The sequence below is a fragment of the Dermacentor albipictus genome, chromosome 6, assembly GCF_038994185.2.
Source record: "Dermacentor albipictus isolate Rhodes 1998 colony chromosome 6, USDA_Dalb.pri_finalv2, whole genome shotgun sequence".
Classification (NCBI taxonomy): Eukaryota; Metazoa; Arthropoda; class Arachnida; order Ixodida; family Ixodidae; genus Dermacentor; species Dermacentor albipictus.
The window spans coordinates 7205025-7211867 of record NC_091826.1 but is presented as its reverse complement, the minus strand read 5'-3'; positions in this window follow the sequence as shown (position 1 = coordinate 7211867).

Sequence of the window (6843 nt, the reverse complement as noted above, 5' to 3'; positions counted from 1 at the left end):
TGCAGCTGTGTCCTTGCCGACAGTCTCACTGTTCAGGAAGTTACTAAAATGAAGTGTAGCAAAATTCAGGCATCCTTGACTGTAGAGGAACACTGATTTTGTTTCTGCTTAGCTTAAAAATAAAGGTACAACAGAAAATGATGAGATGATGCTGGTATGAGCAAAACCAGATTTCTGCACGTAATGGCATGCTTAGCAACATGTTTAGCATCTTAGTACTGTCTATACACAGTGTATTTAGTAACTGCATCGTGTTTGAATTGTAAACCTGTTGTCTTGTACTGTTGCTTATACTTACTGCAGTCCTTGTTCTTTCTCTGTATGCCATCCTACTAAATACCCAGAGTGAATAAGCCCTTTCTTCATAAACCTACCTCACCTGCCAGGCAGTTGGTCAAGTTGATAACAGCATAGCCAATTTTTCTTAATGCGTGTGTGTTATTTCAACAAAGAGGCAAATTTAAGCATGCACCGTCTGCACTTCACAGTCACATGCTGCTATGGGCCAATGTGCAGCCAGGTGACGCACACTTGCAAATGAGGAAAGTTTCTGTAGAGAAGATAACAAAATTCACCTATGATAATGATACTCCCTAATGCAAAATTTGAGTGCAGCTCTATACGTGTTCTCATTTAGCGATATATTGAGGCATCGCACTGATCACAGCACCGACTAGCAGAGCCACGACATGCGGCGCTATAGATAGACCAGCCACACAGTTGCCACTTCCCGGCAACTGCAGCTTATGCAGCCGTAATTTTTACTGAGAAACGTTTGCAGCAGACGCTGTACGCGAAGGTGAGCTTTCTGGCTCTTTTTTTTTTCTTTCCCCTGCGCGGCCTATGCCACCTCTGCTGCAGATATGAACGCCATTTGGTGGTGCTTCAATGTGGCTTCCTCTGCTTTCCTCCTCACGCTCTCTTCACTCTCACCATCTTTCATCCAGCGCTGTATTCCGCGTTCGCTCTTTCATCCTTTGCTGTGCTCATTCGCTTAGTTACACCGAGGCACACCGACGCTCAACGCCAGATTGGGCGCCTAAGAGCTGTAGGTGTTGTGCCACAATTAACAGGTCATACACTGCCATCCGCTTTTGGTATCACTGCTTGTTGCTGGGCTACTTGGTTCATGGTTATGACAATGCATTGCAAAAAATGAAGAGAACAAATGGTACCACTTATGTCACCAGATGTGCTAACCATTTTTAATGATTACCTTTGTCTCCTGCTGTCATATCTGATAGACCGATACAGAGTTATACTGTGGTGAGTCACTCATTATGAATGGATTGTAGTGCATCACACACTGCCAAGTGGTGTGGTACAGCAGGAATAGGTTGTGGGTTTGTTTCCTCTTGTTAGGCATCATCTTGCCTTCTGTTCTATCTCCACACTTCACACCAAAGCAACAAAAAAAAATTGAACTAACTTTTTGTTGGCTGGTTAAACAATTTAGCTAATAAATTGAAATGCTTGCAAAAAATCAAAGTGAAAAAAAAAATAAAGACGGGGAAAAATCAAAGTGGAAAAAAAATAGATATAGAGACAGGGTCATGTACTCTGCCTTTACTGTCTTACTTCCACAAATTTCATGCGATATCCACAATTGGTCTTCTTGTTCGTTTACAATAACAAGCCTCTTTTATTCCTCTGGATCCCTCCGCACTTTGAGCACAGGCTTCCGTCCAGATACTGTACTATCCTATCCACTGTTTATCATTGTGATGTGGGAAGTCCTCTCTAGCTTTATTGTCAAGGCCTACGCAACCACATCGTAAAATTGTGCACATCTTTCATATTTCCCCTTTTCACAAGTGTAGTGGGCAAATGCATTCAACCTTCCATAGAAGTAAACAGAGTGCTGTCTTTGAACTAGTCACGAGTTTGCTAGATTTACTCGTATCATCTGTCTTAGATTCTCAATTAAGTGTAGTATTTATCAGATGTAGTATTTATCCCATGTATGACATTTATCTCAAGCATGCTGATATTGACAAACCTTCGGTACCAAATTTTCATGAGGCCTTGAACTGTCCTGCTTGCACTTTAAGGAATGAGCACAAGAGCTGCCTTTTACCTTCTGGATGGCAACCTGGGAATGCTGTGTTGTTTTCAGCGAGTTCATTGGCTATTGCTTCGCATCCTGTATTTGTGTTGCAGGTTTATGAAGCGACACAAAGTAGATCATCATGAAAACATCACTGAAGCCCTAAATTTGCATTGTCTGTTTGAAGAGGTGATAATGCTGTTCGATTAAAATGATATACTTGTAGTAAGAACATCTTACTGCTGTGCATCGTTTTTCTGTGAACCGCCGTGGTAAAAGAAATGGAGCAACTTTCTCTTTCTGTTCAAAATGACTGTTTGTTGCATCTGAACGGATTAAGAATGACAGAACTAAGCATTTCTCTTGTAGTTTGAATGTCTCTCTGCAGAGTTGATGTGGAAATGTTCTTTTGGAGCCTATAAGAAGATTTACTTAGCATTATTGAGCATAACTTTTGGATACAGCATTTTTCAATATGTGGCTGTGTAGCTTTCAAAATTCTTGCCGAATTCTCATTGCATTCCTAAAATTTGAGTGTTCATCCTTCTTTCCAAAACAAATGTTTAGCTAGCACGTTATAGGATGAAACACAGGCTAGTTTTATGAGCAACTGCACATGATTTCATTAGTGCATTGTCAACATGTGAGCGAGTCAAGGAACTTTATATAAAACAAGCTCATCTGCACTTCAACGCATATTAAAGAAGAAGCTGTGTCTGATTACGACAGCTACTGGGACTGCGGGCAGCTGTTTCTTCAGCCATAAGATGACACCGGCATGTAATGGAACACAGCATTACATAATAACATGAGCCCAGAGTTTCCTACACAACTACTAGAGGGAACTCTGGCACTAGTGTGTACAGGCGCTGCAAGCGTGGGGGTTCAACCTGCGTGACGAGACTGATGGTTAGTAGCATATGAACTTGCCTAAGCTTCATCCTCCTGGCTCCAGATGGCTTTACGACTTTGCAAATTGATCGTTTTCAACAAACTATTGTGTTATAAGTGCAACAGTTTGCAATCATTTTGAATGTACCCAGAGATTTATACAGGAGCTGCAAACGCGGCAGTTCAGCCTGCATGATGAGAATGATGGTTCATAGTACATGGATTTGCCTCAGCTTCATCCTCCTGGCTCCAGATGGCTTCAAGACTTTGCAAATTGCTCATTTTCAATGAAATATTGTGTTACAAGTGCAACAGTTTGCAATCACATTGCATGTACACGGAGATTTATACAGGAGCTGCAAGCGTGGAGGTTCAGCTTGCATGATGAGAATGATGGTTAGTAGTACATGGATTTGCCTCAGCTTCATCCTCCTGGCTGTATCATGCCTGAAACCTATAAATTTTTGTGCTGTTCTGCTAACCTAAAAGGGTCTGCAGGCGAGCTTGTTGGTATGCATCCATGGTAGAAAAACAGTGCTAAAAACACAAACAGAAGGAAGAACACAGGGCGAGCACTCGTCCAGTGTTTCTCCTTCTCTCCATGTTTTTAGCACAGTTTTTCTACCATGGCTGCTAACCTACTTTACAAAAGAAAACATCAGATGTAGGTGAATACCCACGTGTCATCTTTCCGTGCCCAATTTTATTCCTGACAGTATTCTTAAAGAGCGCAATGGACGAGGATGAAAAGAATACCAATGACAGGTCTTCCTAACGTTGCGTCTTCATCTTGTGGACAGGACTAAAGGTGTTACGGACGAGGATGAAGATAACACAAACGACAGGACTTTTCATCCCCGTTCTGTGGACAGGACAAAAAGTGCTATGGATAAAGATGAAGAGAACATAGACGGCAATAATTTTTGTCCTCATCGCTAGTGCTGTTTTAAGAGCACTGTCATGATGAACCAACTTGCTCAAGGTATTGATGTTTTTCCTCTTGTCAAGAGAGCGCAGCACTGGATTGCTATATATACTGAAGCATTTCTGACATTGTACCATAAATGTCTGTTTTTAACATGCTCAAAAAATAATTATGCTGACTATCTGGCTTCAGGGTGCAGGGGTTACTGTAAATTAGTTTTTATTCAAGATGCCAATATTTCATCATTTCAGTCCAATACTAAGTGCCGTAGTAAGCTGTGGCCACTAAATTTTGCAGAAGGAAAGGGCAGGTTGTGTACTCGACACAAGGGTGAATTTTGTGGGACCATCTCATTGCCAATTATGGGCAAGTGTGAAATGTACAAAAATGAGCCCTGGTGAAAATTTAGGTGCCATGAAGTATAGCACATTGGTACAGATTACTGTTTGTGAAAGTACTCTTGTCTGTGAGGCAGTTGCAAGATTGCTATAATAAAAATTGGCAGCAATTTTTTTTATATATTTATAGACACTGCGATCTTTTACAAGATCTTAGCAGGGTGGGGACATACAAGTACATTCATACAAACATACAGTTCAAGCAATCATGCCGACGCTTGAATTCAACATGGCAAAAGGACAGAATGCATGAACAAAGGAGCAAATAAACTACGTACGGTTGAGTCATGAATGCAAGTGTGCCTGAAAACAGGATAAAGAATTTAGTGTAACGACTTCATCAGGAAGTTTATTCCACTCAACTATTGGTCTTGTAAAGTAAGAGTATTTGAAGCAGTTTTTATGCGGTGTTAACAGGGTTACTGCTAGGGAGTGTTTATGACGAGTAGCATAACCGGTTAAAGGTGTTAAAGATATCAATATGGTAGTGGCCGTTCATTAGCTGAAAAAAGAATTTTAATCGGGAAACACGATTTTGTTCTGTATTAGAAGAGAAGCCACTTTAATAAGGAGATCTGTTATAGAAGTTCAACCATAAGAATTGTAGATAAATCAGACAGCTTTCTTTTGGGTTCTTTCTAATTTTCCAATATTTGTTTTTGTGTAGGGGTCCCAAATTGTTATTGCATATTCTAAAGTAGGATGAACTATTGTATTATATGCCAGGAGGCGGACAGCTGGTGCGGAGAATTTTAGCGACCGTCTGAGGGTGAACAATTTGCGAAGACAATTGGCCATTACAATGTCAGTATGTTTTGACCGGGAAAGATTGTGAGATATGTGTATACCGAGATATTTACAGTGAGATACTTCGGGGATATAAGTGTTCTGGACAAGATAGTGGAAGAGAAGGGGCTTTTTCCTTAGTGTTATTCTCATAAACACGGTTTTTTCATAGTTAATAGCCATTTGCCATTGATGGCACCATGCAACTATTTAGCCTGATTTGATTTTGGGGTGAGTCAATTTTGTCATATAGTATAGTCATCCACGTAAAGTTTAATTTTGACAGATAGATTATTGCCAATGTCATCTATATAAAGCAAGAATAAAAGAGGACCCAGCACGGATCCCTGGGGAATGCCAGAAGCAACAGGTAATGTGTTGTAGGAAGTCTGGTTTATCCTAACGAATTGTAAACGGTTGGTTAGGTACACTTGTATCCATTTTAATAGCTTATCGTTTCTAAGTATAAAACTTGATTTGTAAAGTAATCTGCTGTGGGTTACTTTGTAGAATACATTATTGAAATTCATGAATATAATATTGGTTTGTTTTCTATTATTTATTTTGTTGGCAAAATCATGAATTGTTTCTACTAACTGAGTGTTTGTGGAAAAGCTCTGCCGAAATCCATGTTGAGCGTCTGTCAATACGCAATGCTCATCTAAGAAACCGATTACATGCTTATAGATTATGTGTTCAAAAATTTTGCATGTTGTTGAAGTCAGAGAAATTGGTCGATAGTTTTTTATAAAATTCGTGTTTCCCAATTTATGTAAGGGTTTGATTATTGCTGTTTTCCAGTCATCCGGAAGCATGCCATCCTGAAGCGATTTACTAAACAAAATTTCGAATTATTTCGCACACCACTCCGCATAACGTTTTAAGAAGGCATCTGGTATGCCATCTGGACCGGGGGATTTTTTTTTCATCAATTTTCAACAGTAAGTGACATGTAACATTCTCAGAAATAACAATATCAGGAATGGAAGGCAAATCCATGTAAAAAGAAGGCAGACAACCATCATCCGTTGTGAATACACTACTGAAATTATTGTTAAAAGCAGAACATACAACCTGCTCATCATGTACACTCTTACTGTCTATTATAAACATATTGGACAGGGAAGAAGAATGAGTCGTCATCCTCCAGAATCTCCCTGGAGACGTTTTCATAAAGCTAGGAAGCTGTACATTAAAGTAATTCTCTTTGTCATCTATGATCATTTGTTTCAATTTATTTGACACTTCCTCAAATACCCTTTCAGAATTTGAAGAAGTTTTCATTTTTGCGGAATTTTTAAGCCGTTTAAGCTTGCGTTGTTGGCGCAACGTCTCCCGGGAAATCCAGGGATTCTGACGCATAGCCTTCCTCGCAATCTTTGGAACAAACTGTTGCATACAGTTGAATATAACGCCTTTAAATGAAAGCCACAGATCATTCATGCTAGCAGTGTTACTATTAAAGTCGTCCAGATAAAATGCTAGTGTGTCAATTACGGACGCGTAATCTGCACGAGAAAAATTCGGGTAATACTGAATCTTATCATTTTTACTGCGAGGGGCACGTTGCAACGCCTATACTACTGCTTGATGATCTGAAATGCTGTCTGTGATCATACATGAGACGTCATGATGTATATTTCCACTTACAAAAACATAGATAGAGAACTGCATTTGAATCTTCGTGGGTTCTAATGAAATCCTTAACTACCTGTAATAAGTCAAAATTAAAAGCAATATCAGTTATTTCACTATTAATAATTGTGGTGGAGCGGGACGTGAATGTGCTCCAGTCG